This window comes from Tenrec ecaudatus, chromosome 15 (assembly GCF_050624435.1).
Source record: "Tenrec ecaudatus isolate mTenEca1 chromosome 15, mTenEca1.hap1, whole genome shotgun sequence".
Lineage (NCBI taxonomy): Eukaryota > Metazoa > Chordata > Mammalia > Afrosoricida > Tenrecidae > Tenrec > Tenrec ecaudatus.
Window position 1 is genome coordinate 46,732,155 of NC_134544.1, and position 19,590 is coordinate 46,751,744.

Genomic DNA, 19,590 nt, shown 5'->3' on the forward strand with positions numbered 1-19,590 from the left:
ACACCCCCTTACTGAAGTGTTTTGGGGAGGAGATGAGCCACTCAGGGTTCAGGGTAGTAACGATGAAACATATTTTTCCTCTAGCTCTAAATTAGATCAGGCGAAATTGTACAATTGCTGCCACCATCTTTTTCAAAAGATTTTCTTTATTCTTGAACTCTTTATCAGCTCCACTTTATCCCCTTCCTCCCTCACTCTAGCCCTCAGGAATCCTTATTATTAAATTATGTTACTATTATTATTTTGCCGTACCTTACACCACCCCCCACTATCACATCCCAGTTCTAGCTTACAAATCTGGCTAGACCAGAGGATGTACATTGGTACAGATAGCAACTGGAAACACAGGGAATCCAGGACAGATGACCCCTTCAGGACCAGTATTGAGAGAGGCAATGCCTGAAGGATGGAGGGCATGTGGGGTAGAAAGAGGGAGCCGATTGCAAGAATCTTCATATAGCCTCCTCCCTGGGTGATGGACAATAGAGAAGTGGGCGAGGGGAGACATCGGACAGTGTAAGATATGAAAAATAATAATAATAAATTATGAACTATAAAGGGTTCATGAGGGAGGGGGGAATGGGGATGGAGGGGGAAAAATAAGGAGCCGATATTAAGGACTCAAGTAGACAGCAAATGTTTTGAAAATGATGATGGCAAAAATATACAATTGTGCTTGTCACAATGGATGTATGTGTGGATCATGATAAGAATTGCACGAGCCTCCAATAAAATGATTTTTTTAAAAGGTAAGTAAGAAGATTATTTTGACATCACAAAGAAGCAAGGGACTCTACCACCTGTTTTGAAAAATCCAGTGCAAGTTAACTTAATTTTTTCAGTTGGTTTTAGATTTTTAATCGTTTTATTGGGAGCTCTTACAGATAGCTTACCATTCCATCATTCAATCACATCCAGTAGTATAACTATAGATTACCCAGTTAGTGTTTATTTGGATGTAGCCTGCTTGAGAAATTAGCAGGTCAGGGCAAACACGGAAGACCCTGAATGAAATGCTTGGTGTAGTGGCTGCAATTATAGGCTCCAATGGGCTAGGGAAAGAAAGCCCAGAGAACGCTTCCTTCTGCGAACCGGTGGCACTATGTCCCGTGTGGGACCAAGTCCGTAGCACTTAAGTAGCATAGAGACAGTGGCTGTAGAATATCACGCCATATTGAGAGTTCTATTCTTTGCTTTGATTTCATATTTTGTTAATAAATTCTGTGTTCATTTAACTAATTATGATGAAATATTGAAACCATTTTCACCTTTATATGCCTCCAACAGGGTTTCTCTTGCTGTCACGGGACGATGTAAATGGAAGAAAGTAGGTTCTACTGTTAGGCCCGGAGCTGTGTCTGCCTCAGATGTTTGCTAAGAAATGCGTGGTAACAACTATACTGCTCCCTGTATTCAGGTCTCCTCTTCTGTGCAAACTTCGAAAGCACATTGCCTTGCTTCTTTTACATCCAAGAGGCAGGGATTGAAGAAGTGTTGTGTGCCTCGTCTAGAACTGGTCACGATAGTCCTGAAGAATATTAAATGTCCACTTTGTGAAAAAATCATATTATTTATGTGGTTAAAAAAAGAAATTCAAGACCTTGGGGTGGGGGTGGGGGGTGGGAGTGGCAATCACATTATATAAGAACCCCAAATGCCTGAGTCCTCGCTTCCATCCAACTCCCAGGAGCGTTAGCATTTGCATTGGACTTCGGATATATACGATCTTGTGCCAAGGAGATTTGAAGCTGTTTGTTTTGGCTTCCTTGCCTTCACTCTAATTAGCTGAATTTTATTCCTCTTCAAAAAGTCAAGAGGAAACTCTTAGAATTAAGTTTCTTCAAGTAGTATATATAATTTTTCAATAGAACCCAATTTAAAATTATTATGCGTGCCTATATGAGTCATCTCCACTCAAGTTTTCTGGTGTTTAATTACTATCCTTCTTATCACCCATGACTTGCCAGTGTCCCAGTGCATCTTTCTCTTCCTTAGAAGATAAAACTACTTCTGCCTCAGAAGCTTTCTCCCTGTTGTTTGCTCTGTCTAGAAAGTTACTCCTTCAACCATTTGTATTAATGGCTCCTTGCTATCATTCCAGTCTGATCAAGAAAAGCCTCTTTTGAGAACCTTTCTGAAGTTATCCAAGCTTAAAATATCTCCAATTAGTCACTTTTGCTTCCATTGGTGTCATTGTACATTAGTATTTATTTTTATGATTTTGCTGAAACACCAATATCCAAAGTAAATTTGTTCATTAGCTTATCTCTTTAGTATTTGGCTAAGCCATAGAATAGAAACTCCTTGAGAGCAAGGACTCCACATTTTTAAACTATAAAATCCTAGTGATATGAACAGTGACTTAAATATTAACAGAATTAATAAATTTCTATTTAATTATAAAATAAAATTGTACACAGTATTTTAGTTGAATTGTGTTGAGCATGTATCATTGTACTGCAATGCTTAAATCCTATCAACATTATTTCCACATATCATTATTCATAGTGTGGTGATTCTCAGTGGCATACAGTTAGGTTGGAAATTTCTTCTCTGCTGGGAGGAAATTCTTTTTCTTTGTTACCTTCAAACCCACTGCCATCAACTAGACTTCAATTCACAGTGACCTGAGATAGCAAAGTAGAACTTCCTCATAGTGTTAACAAGGCTGGGATCTCTGGGGAAAGAGAGTATCACACGTGCATCCCCCTGCATCTGGTGGGCTTGAGACACTGCTCTTTCTATTAGCAGCCTAGCTCTTATGTCACCAACACACATCTTGTTGCTTTCAGGCCTTTCTGCATTTGTGATCCCTTTCAATTCTTTTTAAATTGAAGTTCCCGTTGAAAAGGAAATAATTGAAATGCATCTATTTTATAGGCATCATTTACTTTTTTCTGTAACTGTACAAAGAAGATCTGAGACTGGCATCATTTCTTTTGCCCAGTCCCCCATCCATAATCATTTTGTCAATCAGAATTTTACCCAAAAATATTTAAAATTAATTGCAGGGAAGGCATTCACCAATGATAATTTTCTGTACAACCATCACCCTATCGCACGTCTATTATTGCATTATACTGTCAAATAAAGACAGCATGTCACAAACCTATACTTAAATTGTTTACAAACTGCTATATCTTTAGACGGCCACAGGAATCCGATTGCCCAAAGAGATGCCGATTACAAAAGCATCTGGAAACATGACAGTGCTTCAGGCTGCTTTTCAATTAATTTATTAGTTTATATTATTGGCTTAAAACAGCCATGACATTGTAGTTTCTAACGAGTGACCTGCGAGCACTGGAACTGAAGTGTTCTCCCCATGGTGATGTTCAGCCACGTGGAATGCCAGTTAAGTTAGGGTGGTGATAAAAAGTTTGCTATTAGTATTAGCAAAGTAGCAACTAATAAACTTGCTTCTCATTATCTACATAAGAAGCCCAGGTGACATGGAGTGTGTTAAGTGATAGGCAGTTAAGTTCAAAGTTAGCTGTTCAAACCTATCAGCTATGCCATGGAAGAAAGATAGAGCTGTCTGTTCCTACCACAATTTACAGCCTCTGAAATGCTATAAAGGATTCCACTCTGTCCTATAGGGTCTCTGTAATTTGTTATCGATTTGATGGTAGTGGGTTCTGTGAGTATTATTAATGTGTTTTTAAGTTTGTAGAATTTACACAGAAACTTAAAAGTTTTAAGCATATTGTACAGGGAGAGAAGTTGATCAGCTTTACAAGTCCCTATTATGATCTGTACATGGAAAATAATATAGAGTTCTCTGAGCCATATTCTTAGAGTGGAAAAATCATCAAGTCAAAGGTTGTATTTCTATTGTAAATACAATAACATGGAGATTTCTCCCCAAAGGTGGAAAAGGGATCTTGAGTCCAACATTCTATCAACTATGTGATTAAATATGGGTGAATTTTAATATTTCTTTAATGTTTCCCAGTTGGATACTCATGAAACTTGAATATTACCATGCCCTTACCTGAATTCATTATTTTGCCTCATATCTATTCTTTCTCTCAGATTTTCTGTTTTTGTAAATGCGTCCTTTATCCTTTGGTCACATTTATTACACGTCTGGAATTCATGTTTGAATCCAATATTTTCAAGTTTCATTAAATTTCATCTCTGGCATATTCTTGTTATTCTGCTTTTTAATCAACTCTAAAAGATACTTGGTGGTGCCGTAGTTAAAGTCCTCGGAGATAACCAAAAGATCAGCAGTTCAAACCCACCTGCCATTCCATGGGAGAAAAAAATTGAAAAGGTTTAACACCAGCTTACATAAAGAGTTTCTGTGAGAAGAACCAACTCAATGGCAGTGAGTTTTTGAGTACTGTGCATATGTAAAAATTAAAGACGTCACAGTGTCATAATTATTTAATGTTGGGCTGTTCACTGCAAGGTCAGTAGTTCGAATCCACCACCAGCCCCATGAAAGAAAAATCAGACTATCTGTTCCCACAAAGACTTACAGCCTCAGAATCTGAATGAGCAGTTTTACTCTGTTTCACAGGTTGACTAGGAGTCAGAATCTCTGGAGGTTAGAATGTGGTGGTGGGAGCATAAAGAGGTATGTGTTTTTGGAAACCCAATCAGCAAGTTCTGTGTGGTCCTCTAGGGCTACTATGGGTCAGAACTGAAAACAGCAATAGGTAGGTACAACTTTGAGGATTATTTTCTCTCTCATCCCAATTGAATTTTTCATTTCACTAATTTCAATGTCAGATCTGCCATCAATTTTCCCCATAGCTCCTGGGTTGATCTCTTCAACCACAAATCTGATTATTTTTGCCCCTCACCTAAAAACACTTCAGGGACACATTTTAACATAGAGAATGAATTTCAAACTCTATAGCATGAGTAGTCCTCCACTTAACTCACTAGGCTCATACCTAATGAAACATAGGCTTCAGGAGATGATTTAATTTATCAGTTCCTACTTAGTGAAGAGAATATTGACACACACAAATATATTTATTAAAAAGAAGGAAGAGTATTTTGCTTTGGTTTTCTTACTACTTATACCCCAGCTGAAAGGCCCTTGCTCACGTGGCTGTCTATGACTAACCTGCCCTGTGTGCAATATCTAATGGGAGAACACCTATTCATTTTTCAGAACAGGCTGGTATAATCTGTTACACAATTCAAAGCCACCAGCGACTCCTCTAGAGAAAGATGTGCCTTTTTCTACCCCTGTAATGAATTATAGTTTTGTAAACTCTCTGATAAGTTCTAGTTAGGCATACAGGGTCATTATAAGTCAGAATTTTCTCAATGAAAGTAACTTTTTAATGGAGATGTGAACACGCCCTCCTTTTTTCTCCCATTGACTCACATTGAATTGGTATAATATGAACTATAATACTTACTGAACTTTCTTATTTTGATTGTCAGCTACTTTAAATAAAAAATAAGTTCTATTCAAATGTCTAAGGCTACATAATTATTGAGTGCTTAATTTTCAAATGCAATATATTGAAGCCAGTGTACCAATTCCCCTTGGAGAAGGTATTCCTAGTTTTTGTAGCTCCTCCACTTTACCAAACATTTTCTTTGTTTTTCTCCTCTTTTATGTCACTTCCCCATTAATGCCTTCCCCTACCTCCCCTGTTGGACCCCCCAGGAACCTTTATTCTAGTTTTTGCCTCTAGAGGTTCATCCATTCTGGGTTTCATATACCCCACCCCCCTGAAAAAAAAAAGACATAACAGAAAGTTCAAGAGACTATCAACAATGACAAAAATTCAACAAATGAAAACCCCAATATGAAAAACAAAACAGAACACAAAATAAGGGTTTTTGGTGGGCAGGGGCTGAGACAAAAGAGCTGATGTTAAGGAGTTCAAGAACGAAGATGTTTGAAACTGACTGTGGTAGCAATTGTCCAAAGCTGCTTGACGGGATGGAACTAAGGAATGCTATGCGATCTGTAAGTGCTCCCAATAAAATTATTTTTAATTAATTAATTAATTAGTTGGCAACACAAAAATATTAAAAACAAGACAAATAACAAAATGTATCAAAAGGGAGACCAGATGACATGGTTTTAACCATACGAGTCAGTAACATTTTATTATCCTATAGTCATATCTACAGTACCATCTGTCTGATATCCAGGTTACACTACCCTTCAGTTATGGTAAAAATGAAATAAATCATCGGAAGTTTATTCCCTATATAGATCCTACAAATATATTTTTGGTTTCCACTGTCATTCATAGCCTTCTGCACACTGGAATCTAAATATTTAAGCTCTGATACTATTCCCTCTTTTGGATTTGGATTGTATAATTTACAATCCTTGGATCACGAGTTTTGGCGTGCTTCTTCCATGTGGACTTCATTAATGTCAAACTTAGATGACTGCTTAGCTGAAACATGTCTTTAAGAGCCAAGACGCTATTCTTTGGTTTGTTTGTTTGTTTCAAGACACTATACTTTGTGATAACTGGGCACCATTTAATTCCTTCACTACACAGTGCTATAGCACCCATAAATTCTGTGTTTCCTTCATGAGGGCTAGTGTAGAGCAGGGCCATATTGTACGAACTAATTATTCCTCGATTGAACTAGCATTAAGTAAGAACCCCCAATCCCTTTCCGGAAGCTACATTTTCTATCTGGGTCTGGTTCAACTTAGAGACATCTATGTTATTTCATCGTAAAGGACCCAATCATCTGCCTGGAGCATCAGGATGATCTGCTGACAGTGTCATTGAGTTAGCCCATGGTGAAACAAATGCAAACAGCCCTGATGAACCCAAGCCCAGCAGGTTGAGAGCTCCTGGAATCACCAGGCAATATAAGACACGGTCCACAAGTGAGATGCAGGATGCCAGACTGCGCAGAAGCAGTAAGCTAGCTTCTGCACAGAGCAAGCAGTCTATACTCAGAGTAGGCCGCACCTCAAAGGATGCAATTAAATAGTTACAGTCATAAATTTTAAGAAAGCAAAAATTTGACTTCAAAGTCAATTGGTCTTCCTTTATTATAGATGTTGACCTCTTTCTGTTGCCTATAATGAGTTACAGCCTACACTTGAGCAGGCACCCAACCCCCAAAAAACTGGATTAGCACTGGATTGATGTAAGTGGGCAGTAGAGAAATTGGAATGGGGGGAAAAGACATGAAGTGGTTAGCTTACAAATTTTCATAGATGGGGAAATATATTCATAGGATTATAGGATTAAAGTATAGGTGTTACTTAACTGCAATTTGTAAGCATAGAACAGTATTTTGTTCACTTATTGAATATTATGCTTAAATGAGGATGGCACATTATTGATTTGCATGCTTTTTAGTTTTATCCAATTTGATACAGACATGAACTTATTATTGTTTTGTTAAAATGATGTATGGCTAAGGAGTGTGTAGAGTGTCAAGCTGACAAGGTGTGGTCCGTGGCAGTTACATGATCTCCTGTCAACTTGCTAATGATGACCTCATTGGAGGAAAGGAGATAAAGAGCTAACTGGAGGCCAGGTACAGACTCTTGTCTTCCTGCTGACAAGCCACAGGGAGACCCCTGATGGAGCCAGAGTCCCTGAGCTGGAGGAGCCATGTGGAGACCCACACCAGTACCGAGATGCTACACAGCCACTGAATCCACAGGAATTTACACCCACTGGCTTGTGATCTTTATTCCTGCATTTGGCATAATTGCATGGTATGCGTGAGACCAAAGAAGAATTTATAGACTGGTAACGGACACATGGGCTAATATCAGATTTATGAACTTGACCTGGACTGGGCTGGGATGTTTTCATAATGTGTATTTCTCTTTGATACAAAGTTCTCTCTTACATACATGAGTATCTATGAATTTGTTTCTCAAGTTGACACAGATTAACATAAGATCCAAAGCCCAATTGTAGACAATTGGACATCCCCACATAGAAGAGTCACAAAAAGAGCCAATCCAGCCAGGGTGAAGTATAATACCAATGAAACATACAACATTCCCCTAGTTCTTTAATGCTCCCCCCCCCCCCGCCCACAGGCCCCGACTACCATAACTCCAGTTCTACCTTACCCATCGGCGCATGTACACCTGGTACAGATAAGATCTCTTAATACACTGAAGCCAGGACAGATAAGCCCCTCAGTGATAGTAACATGAGTAGTGATACTTTGAGGGTAGGGGACAGGTGGAAGAGAAAGGGGGAACCAAAGGTATACCATCTTCCACCAAGAATGATGAACAGCAGAAACATGAGTGAAAGGAGGCAGCAGATTGAAAGGAGGCAGCAGATGGTATAATATATGAAAATAATAATAATTTAGAATTTACCAAGGGTTTATGAGGGTGGAAAGTGGAGAGGGAGAGAAAAAATGAAGAGTTGATACCAAGAGCTCAAGTACAAAGGAAATGTTTTGAAAAGGATGATGTATACATATGTACATGTCTTCTTTATACGTTGAATGTATGGATTGTTATAAGAGCTGTAAGAGCCCCCAGTAAGATGATTATAAAAGAAAGAAAGAAAGAAAGAAAGAAAGAAAGAAAGAAAGAAAGAAAGAAAGAAAGAAAGAAAGAAAGAAGGAACAGGGACTTGACGATGTAGAAGAGGTGACGAAACGAATGGGGGAAGTGCTGTCAGCATCCAAACAAATGAGTTTGAAAACTGTTTCCAAGATTGGAATTGCATATTTGAAAAATGCATTAAGTGTAATTTGGAATAATTTGAAGATGATAAGGCTGTCTTGTAAAGAAAATTAAATACATATATTGAGGGGGATAGATTTCATTGGGAGTTATGCCCTCATATGTAGTGATTACATCTTGGGCTGAGATCCAAATGGTCAGCAGTTTGAAACCACAAGCAGCAACATGAGAGAAAGTATATAGATGAGGATGAGAGGGTGATTTGCAGTGATTATTGTACTTTGCAGAACAAAAAATAAAAGTAATATACATTCAGGGTAACACCAGTTGACAAAAGAATGGTTTTAAAGATTCATGTCACACTTTATGAAAAGAAAACAGACCAAGACTAGTAAACTGAATACCAATTTTTTGACCCATTTGATTATAAAAGACTCGGACATTAAACTGGGCAAATGAGAGAAAAGCAGACAGTACCTTAATTAAATTGATACTACTAGTGACACCCTGATAGTGTACTTGTCAGGGTATAAATTCTTATAACATCAAATAAAAGTGACAAACTTCCCCAAGGACCCAGTGTAAGTTCTTCTACATGAATCACTCCTAGGGTGTTTCTTTGGCATGACTTAGAGTCAGTGTGAATTTGAAAGAAGAGGAGCTATGCTCCCCCATGTCACCTGCTGCATAAGCAAAAGGAAATATGAAAAGACTACTGGGAAGTAAACAACAACATTGACAGTGCATTTTAATGGTTTACATATTGTTTCAGGACATGGAGAAGGGTAAGCCTCACTGACATAGACATCAGATGATCACTTTTGTAACGATGGATTTATATCATAGAAACCTGCTTCTATTCCATTGCAAGATTTGTATTTTTAGAAAGTTTATACGTATGTCAGATATTGTAGTTTGCAAATAGTTTGCAGAATTTTAGTTTGCAAATATAATTATCATTATAATTATATTATATATCAATATAATTATAATTATATTATATATCATTATAATTATCATTTCTCCTTCCCCGTTTTTGTGAAATGAAGTCTAGCCTTGCAAAGAAGAGCACATGCCAGCCATGTTCATGGAGGCCCCTGAACTGTAGGGAAAATGGTACGTATAAAGCCCAGCCTTCTTTCACACTTGCTCTCACTGCTGAAGAGACGTGAGAGCCTGTGTGGTTAACGTGAAGAGTGGTCCCCAGGAAGACAGCGTGCTAAGAGGAGACACTCTGTCAGCCAAACAGTTTTCAGACTCCAGAAATGTATACTAAACAAAGCTGACAACTTGGTAAGAAGCATGGCAAATTCTGGCTGCTTCCCCCTTCGCTAGCATGCTCATACCTCTAAAGCAGGTGAATGAATAGGACAGATCTTAGCTGAGGGCTTGCCTTGAGAGATGTAATTTGGCAGCACATTCAAAGAGTACAGAATATTAAAGATTTATATGAGTGGGTGTGATTTCTTTTGTCAAGTAATTTGAGGAGATACAGTAGGTTCCATCTTTTCTGGATACTTGACCAGCCGTAGTTTCTTTCTCTCTTTTTTAACTGTTTAGAATGGACCATTATTTGGTGTAACTTACTTTTAGATGATGTCTTCTGCGATGGTTAAAATTCTGTGTCATCACGGAGAGGTTATGATTCACAGAAGTGTGCAACTGTCTTTTGTTGCTTTGTTTCACTTAGATATAATCATTCTCTATTTTATAACATTATATAACTAACCCAATTTCTAGCAAGAGTCCTGGTGGCATAGTGATTACATCTTTGTCTGTGAACTGCAAGGATTGAAGCACAAAATGACAATCTACCCCAGGGGAGAAAGATGGGGCTTTTTACTCCCACGAAGAGTTACAGTCTTAGAAGTTGTGTTAGCCTGGGTACTTTAGAGAAATATATCCACAGAAACTCATATGCATAAGAAATAGTTTTATGTAAAGGATACGTGCACATCAAGAAAACTTCCCAATCCAGAGCTGCCCAAGCCCACAAGTCCTAAATTAACCCATATGTCCAACACCAATCCACAATGTCTTCCTCTCCCTCACAAAACACACACAACGATGCTGACTGTAGGAGGATAGTCAAATCAGTGAGCGTGTACGCATCTCCACACTGGCAGGTGCTGGCATGGTCTGCACACAACTGCTCCAGCACCCAAGGATGCATCAGGGTGGGTCCATGTGGCTTCTCCTCAAGGATGTTTTTCAGGAAGTTAACCTTGCCAGCTGAAGCAGGGAAGTGGCTAAGGCAGCTGCACTCTGGTCCAACCATCAGAGACCAAGAGACCTGAGAACTAGAAAGGCAAGGCTCACTGAGCCCTTTATCTCTCTGCCCTTCAATTAACACCCTATTTGTTTATCGGCCAGGTTGGCACAATAAACTTTAACTATCTCAGAAGCCCACAGTGGCAGTTCTACCCGGCCCTATAGGGTTGCGCTAGGTTGGCGTTGATTTCCTGGCAGTGGGAGATACAAGATTAAACTGTATTTTGAACAATATAAAATAAGGACATGACTCATGTCACAACCTGACTCAAACCCCATTTGTGCTTAAGTCACACCCTTTCTTTACTGTGAAGAGAATTTACTTGTAGGTATGGTTACTAGTATGTGTAGATTGTGGCAAGGCTGTTCCTTGATGTGGATCCTGCATCCAGTGCATCATCGCCTGACGTCCATTTCTTGGGCCTTGAGGTAGCAGCTTTTTGTCTAATCTGCTTACCCTGGGGCTTGTCATCTTCTGCACTCCTGTGAGCCAATTGTTAGCCAACTGACCTGCCAATTTTGAGATTTTCCAGCTTCCACAGGCCACTGAGCCAACAATCTGTGATCTGACATGCCAATTGTGAGTCCATAGTCCTTCTGGCCATAGAAATCAACACTAACATTTAGCTTCATGGTCTAACCCCCAAATAAAATGTTATCTAGCCTCCACAATGGTGTTCTCTGTGTGTGTGTGTTTACATACATACATACACACACACACACACACTCACACACACACACACACATACACTTGAGGTAGTTAGTTTATTGTGCCAACCTGGCCAATAAATACACATGGGATTAATTAAAGGGCAGAGAGATAAGTGGCTCGGCGAGCCTTGCCTTTCTTGTCTCTTGCTCTTTGGTCATCGGACCAGTGTCGATACCTTGCATATTCTGTGCCTCAATTTGCAAGCTACACAACCTGTGAGAAACCTAACCCATGGGCTATGTTGCTGTAATTTGAGGTTCCTTCAAGAACTGCTTCCCCAGACCATTGGAATTTATATCTTTTGAGCTGGGGACTGTTAGACTCTGTCATCTGGCTGACTGTTGGTGACCTGCCTTGCTGTTTGCTGCTGCCTGTGCCCGGAGAGCCTGAATTGCTTTATAGAGGACTACCCGGTGGTTCTCAAGACTTGAAGGACTGCCAGTGTCTCACAACTGTCTCACAGGGGTGAGTAGCACTGAGCCATTTGTTCTTCTTTATAATTTATTTTATTTCTTATGTTATCTATCTATCTATAATTATTAGCATTGTGGTTTTATTTCTCTATAGAACCCTGTCTAACACACACGTATTATATTTTAATGGTTTTCATACTGTTTCAAGAAATGACATAGACATCAGAAGATGACTTGTAGAATGATTAATAGATTTATAGCATAGAAACCTGTTGGGATTCTTTTATAGAATTAACTCATAAGCCCTATGCAGAACACGGAATTCTAAAACTAGATGAGAAAAAGTATTAAGTTGTATATTGGGATTTAAAAACAGTGTGGACACAAAGAGTTCTGGTCTTCTTTATGCAGGTTACGGTATACCTACAGAACTTCTTGCTTTTTTGGTCATATATTAGAGGTCTCTGATTGCACCCCACTACAAAGGTAAAGAAGTCAAGAGAATCCCATTTAATAGGATCATAAAATGATACAAGAATAAGCTTTTAACTAAATGACATGACCTTGGAGCCAACTTTAGTTTCTCCCTTTCCTTCAGGAAATCCATTGACTGCGAGAGCAGGGAAGAGTTAGAAAGCTCTTGGACTTTGCATGTAGAAAGAGATGAGGGTCCAACTCCAGATTATGATTCTTTGGGCCATACAATGTAGAACCAGAATCTTTAACCTTCAGTCATAAGTTTCTGGCATCTCTACAATTGCCCTGATGTAGATTTTTTCAGATTACTCATTTTTCCTAGAGCACAGACTGGAAATTTGCATGAAAATATGGAGGAATAAACATTGCTGTCAGTGGCTCTTGCTTTGTTTCTTTCAATCATTTAAATTATTTTGAAAATTACAATTGTTGTTTTAAAACAAAAGTAAATATTTCCATACTTCTGATTAAAAACTTCAATGGTTCCACCAGGGTGTGGGATTGAACTGTGATCCCACAGATCTATATTGTAAATTCTAACCTATATTCCTGTGGTTATCCTCAGTGCATTCTTCCTCTAGTCTCTTCAGTATCGGATACATTTTACTTTTAAATTAACAAGTTATAGTGGATTTTAAGGGAGTCATTTTTATCAATGACATCAAAATTTGAAGGCTCGTCAGTTCTAAGAAGGGCCTGTCAATAATCTTATATTAAAATCACTCATTTTGGAAGTTCCATGTTGATTTTCTCTTCCTTCAGCATCGTGGATCAAATGATCAAATTCTCAAGAGTCAATGAGTTTGAATATGGTTCTTACAATATGCCAACTTCACCCGATAAAAAATGCATCTTTAAAAAAATGCATCTTTTAAAATATGTGTCTTTTTTCACTTTGAATCATTTAGCCTTGTATTTATAATAGACACACAACAGTGTGAAATAAATTTAGACCATTAGAAAGAATACACCTTAAACTAAAATTAATGATAAGGCATACTTGAAAAGTCTCTTCATTAATCAATGGTTTTATATTATAATTATTTTGTTTTAATAGGTTAATGATTTTTGTTTTCTAATTAAATATTGTGTGCCCAGATATTTAGATACTGAATAATTTGAAAATTAGGAGTGACTGATTTTAAATAATTTATCACTCCAGTTCTGGAATAGTGTTGGATTTTTTCAGTTCTGTGGCCCACATTTCTGTCGTTACTAATAAGGTTTGTTAATGATAATCGAGGTTGTTTTCTAGTTAGTTCAAGCAAAAGTTAGAGTTCTAAAACTTTGTTTTCATTGGTGGAATGCACTAATTACAATTGGTGAAGCTTAAATTATGCCAGCAAGGACAGCGTACATGGAAATTAGCACGGAGTCACATGTGTCAGGATGCTATCCCATTCAGAGTAGTCCAATGATTATATGTCCTTTCAATGGAATGAGAAGATCATAGCTGAGGAATATAAGTAAATAGTATAACCAAGGAGTAGTAGCAGTAATTACATGTAGATAAATCAAAATATATTGTTGATATGGTTCTAATTCATACATACAGTATTTATTCTGAGCAGGACATGTTGAGCATGTCTGTGATCAGTGCGTGACTACAGATCATTTCTCTCAGTAACACCTTTGTCTTAGGATGTCTTTTTAAGAAACAAAGAAGCAAAAATAAGGAGATTCAATATGAAAGCAGTTTCTGTGGTGATCTGCTGCTGGCCCAGTTTTATTTTGGGTATAGAGGTCAACTCAGAAAGTTGTCAATTTATGGGGAGGTTTCGATGAAGTATCTTGATAGATATACTCCAAGGATGCAGGGTATCACAGGGACTTATAAGGAAGGTGTTTGAATGATATAGGACACTCCATCAATGAGAAAAAGGCCAGGAAGTTTGCACTGCAGAAATTGTGTTTCCCCATCAGCACAATGTTTTTGCTCATTCTTCACTGGTAACCAGGAGGGTCCTATGAGAATTTCCTTGGAAACATGACCCCATCCACCGTACAACTCTGATCATGCCCTCGAGACTTTGTTTTGCTCCTTAATCTCAAAGAACATTGTAGTGGAATGCAACTTGAGTCGAACAAAGTTCCATTTTGACACCATATAAATGGATGATTTCATAAGGCTCCAGGGCGCAGTGAGCGAGATGGAAGCGCCTCCTTCTGAAGGGTGCAGACCTAAACAAAAGCTCTGTCAAGAAGGCCAGGGTTCACATTTGGTATTTTTGCTTTATAAATGTTTCTATGATTTTGTAGCAATACTTTTAAACTTGAATTGATGATTACCAGGTAGATAATAGCTTTTGAGGTATCAATGCACTCTAAGATAAGGTTTCCAAAGATGGATCAGAAACAATGAAATAACAGCATTCAAAATATAGAAACATTGAACTTACAGACTTGCTAATCGGGTAGTGTGAGTACCACTATGCTAATAAGAGATCTAGGACTTAATTATATTTATTGTAACATTTCTTGCCAGGTGAATCCTTCTAAAAGAGATTGAATCTCCTGTGTGACTGAATAACCCCTATATGAACACATTTCTTAGAGATGAGGAGTTTTCAGCACATTGATCGATTAACCCTAAAAAATAGTCATTATCCTTTAAATTGAAGAAAAATTGAATAGCACTGAGTTGAAAATTGTGCTTATTTGCTTGTGTTTTTATTCAGGGTAGAGAGGGAGCAGGCATCAAAGAGCTTTCTCATGACCTTCAAGTACATTTTCACTCACAGCAACCCTATGGAACAAATTCGCCTGCATCTATGAGCTCCCGACGACATATTTACAGGAGCAGAAAGCCGGATCTCTCTCCTGCGGAGAAGCCGGTGAGTTCAAACTGCCTACCTGCGGTTGACAGCCCAAAGCCTCGCAATTCGCCAAGACAGTGTGGAGGGGAGGATTATACCTGCTGTCCTCTGAATTCCCTATGGTCATGGTGTGGGGTTAGATATGTCTCTGCATTCCGTCTTTCTTTATTCTGAAACCAACTATGCCTCCCACAGCTCTACTTCCGTGCTGACTTTGACAATTCATTGCAATGGCCGCACAGAACGCACAGACCAGAATCATGTTAAAGGGGTTTATTAGGGAAGTTCATAGGTTACTGCTTTTTACTTATGATCATTAAACAGTAAAGACGTAATAAGTGGTTCACAGGAACATTTTTCCTCAACCAGCAGCCAGTTTCTCGCAGCCACCTGGTCCCTTGGTTTCTGTGAGCCAAGAAGCCACCCCAACAGCCACACTGTCTTATAATCCCACAATCTAGGGCCAGATTAGAAGAAGGTACCCAACAAGTTCTGTGCTGTTCCTCTGCGTCTTTGTGCCGAGAGTTCTTGGATGTGCTCTTCCAGATCCGGGGGTTTCTCTCTGTGTCCCAGATGGCTCTTATACACCAAGGAATGGCTTTGATGGAGACAAGGTGTTTGTTTTTTAGCCCAAAATGCCCCCAAGTAACATAAAGGATAGTGTCTTAAGACACACCCTCTAGTAAAGTAGTCTTAAAGCTGCTCCCAAGGAAACAAAGGGTGCACCCACATAGCGCTCATAGACAAAACACACAAATATAGGGGGTTATTAGAGAGACTAATATATTACCATGATTCAAGATCAGTAAACAATAAGGATACAGTTGATGGTCCATGGTAATGTCTCTTCTTAGTCCACACTCAGCTACTTGGTCCATTGGACTTTCCTTCCATGGATCAGGAGATTGGATTGTTGCTCTGTTCATAATCTTTTTTTTAAAAATAATTTTATTGGGCCTCATACAACTCTTATCACAATCCATACATACATCAATTTTGTAAAGCACATTTATACGCGCTTGGCAGATGCTGCCGCCTGAATCTGTAGTCTTGTCTGGTCCTGCTGTGCCCAGCCATGGTCAACCCTACTGTGTTTTTCGACATAGCCACCGACAGTAAGCCCCTCGGCTGCGTCTCTTTCGAGCTGTTTGCAGACAATGTTCCAAAGACAGCAGAAAACTTCTGTGCTCTGAGCACTGGGGAGAAAGGTTTTGGTTACAAAGGTTCCTGCTTCCACAGAATCATTCCAGGGTTTATGTGCCAGGGTGGTGACTTCACACGCCACGATGGCACTGCTGGCAAGTCCATCTATGGAGAAAAATTTGAAGATGAGAACTTCATCCTGAAGCACACAGGCCCTGGCATCCTGTCTATGGCAAATGCTGGACCCAATACGAACGGTTCCCAGTTTTTTATCTGCACTGCTAAGACTGAATGGTTGGATGGCAAGCACGTGGTCTTCGGTCAGGTGATAGAAGGCATGAACATTGTGGAAGCCATGGAGCATTGTGGTTCCAAGAATGGCAAGACCAGCAAGAAGATCACCATTGCTGACTGTGGACAACTCTAATTAAATGTGATCAGGATTTTCTGTTTTATCTTAAGCACCAGACCATTCCTTGTGTAGCTTGGGAAACCACCCTTCCATTCCCCATGTGCTTGCAGTATCGTTTCATCTTGTGCTCTCACTCCAGTTCTTCGAGTTTCCTACACTCCTTATTTCCCGAGTCCAGCTTAGCCCAATCTTATGATTTTCTTGCTTCAGCCTCTGGCTCAGCCTAGTCTCTTTCCAAACCACATGGTGATTTGGTCCCTGATTCCATGAACAAGAAAGCCTGCTTGTCACTCTATCTCACAATCCCATAGTCAACAAATATATAAAAATATATGTGCACACACATATACATATCACACACAATATACAATATGTGTACAAATATATAGGTATATATGACACACACTAAATACACATATAATATGCTACATATGACAGATACCAATATTTACATATAATACATATATGAATATATGATATATCATAGTCCACCTAGGTATAGACAACATGTACCCCATATATATATAGCAAATGTATAAGAGACTGTGTATGTACACATATATTCTAGGGGTTTTAAGTGCTCTGCTATCCGATCTGCAAATCTAGGATTCATTCATCTCTACTGCCACCAATCTGTTGCAACATGAATCAGTAGAAGCCTGTTCATCAGTCTCTGCTGTTTCTTAATTCAAGGGAAGCCTTCAGGCTCACATCTGACCCATGGACTTGGTACCTGCACACACTTGTATTTGCCCATTTCTACAAGGGTGTGAGCTGCTTATTTGATAAAATAAATTCTTTATGTATATACATATATAACTGTCACTTGTTTTACTTTTAGAGAGAAGCCAGCCTAGCACACAGAGGGAAACAGAAATAGAAAGAAAATTATAGACATATAGAATCATATATGCATATGTCGTCATATATGTAGGAGACCTGATAGGACAATAATTAAATTCTCCCCTGTTGTCCAAAAGGTTGTAGGTCTGAATTCAACAAGGAACTTACTAGATAAAGACCTAAATATCTGCTCCTATATAATATACTTTATATAAAATCCTATGGGGCATTATATTTAATTAGATGGCATGATTCTGAGGTCAAGGGCTCATAGCAGTTGAAATATGGGTAGACAAATAAATTAGTATATCTATACACCATATCTCTACACTTATCTGTCAGTTTGTCATACTGTGGTGACTTGTGTGTTGTTGGAGGCTATGAAACTTGTATTTCAAATCCCAGCAAGGTCACTCAACATGAACAAACTTCATCCTAGCTTCCAGACTAGCAATATACTATAAGGAAGGAATAGGTTATTTTGAGGACCCTGATGGGCCTGACCTAAGCTATATGTTTTCAATTGCCTCATACGTATGTGAATTGAACATTGAATAAAAAAGACCCAAAAAAGAATCAGTGCATTCAAATTATGGTGCTGGCCAAGGCTATTGAAATTACCACAAACTGCCAAAAGAACAAATACATTTGTTTAGGATGAAGCATCAATTGAATCACACTGTTTTGAAACAAAGATATTGTAGACATTTGTGTTTGGTTGCAAAATGAAATGAAGACATACACATACTCCTTGAAGGCCAGGATGATGATACATTGTCTCATGTGCTTTGGACATGTTGTATGGAGAGGCTGGTCTCTTCAAAAGGACATCATGCTTGGTAAGGAGAACATGCAGCAAAAACGAGGAAGGTCCTCAACATGCTAGATTGACAGTGTGGCTGTAACCATGGCCTCAAACACAACAATTGTGAGCATGGCACAGGACTGTGCAGTGCTCCTTTCTCTTGTACATAGGCTCGTTATGAGTCTTAACCAATTGGACCGGACCTAACAACACAAAAGCATATTCTATATCTATAATTGAATAGCTCGCTGCTTTAAATAAATTACTTCCTAATATCATTCGATTTAGTAAAATTTGTTATATTTTTATCTCAAAATCAGTCATTCAGAGAACATACGTAGGTTCCTTCCTGGCAGATAGAAAAGTCCGAGAATAAAGGAGAAACAGAGGCAGGGAGAGAAAGAACATATTCGCAGGGCTAAGCATGGAATCTGCTGAGCTATTTTAGTTTATTTTCCTGTAATAACTCATACATTACATCATTAATTGTGAGAAAATGTGACAAAGAGGCAGCAGAATTAGGGGGAAAGCTGGCAGAAATTCAAGTCTGTAGATAAGAAAGCTGGCAAAAAAACGTATCTTTGTTACAGTCAACGTAGAAATAGTACATCTGTGTTAGACTTTGGTCTTTAATGAAAATGGACTTAAATATTTATAAGTCTGCTGTTCCGTGTAAAAAGAAAATTCCTGAAACATTTTTGTCTCAATACAGTGTGATCAAATTGATGTTTCTCTAGTCTCATGTTCTAAAAGATACACTTGTATATATTTACATACATCCCTGAGTCACATTGCATGATAATGATATGATGTGGTAAAATAGTGTTGAAGGAGTCAGTTATATTTGTCCAAATGTTATAAAAAGGGTGAGCATTGTTATGAATTCAACTAAATTGTGTCTCCAAAAATCTGTACTATCAATCCTAAACCCTAGCCCTGGGGCTATTATCCCATTTAATTATTGCTTTTCTTGATTAAGTTAATGAGGAAGTGGGGGATAGGTCTTCAATCACTCTATTTTAAGGAATGTGAAGGAGTGCAAAAGAGCTAGAGACTCCTCATAAACCGAGGCTTCTGC

The 19,590-nt window shown here is 38.6% G+C and overlaps 1 pseudogene; it reads left to right on the top strand.

The window, feature by feature from the left end:
• Positions 1–16,357: 16,357 nt before the first annotated feature.
• LOC142427852 (peptidyl-prolyl cis-trans isomerase A pseudogene) lies at positions 16,358–16,885 on the top strand (annotated as a pseudogene).
• The last annotated feature ends 2,705 nt before the right edge of the window (positions 16,886–19,590 follow it).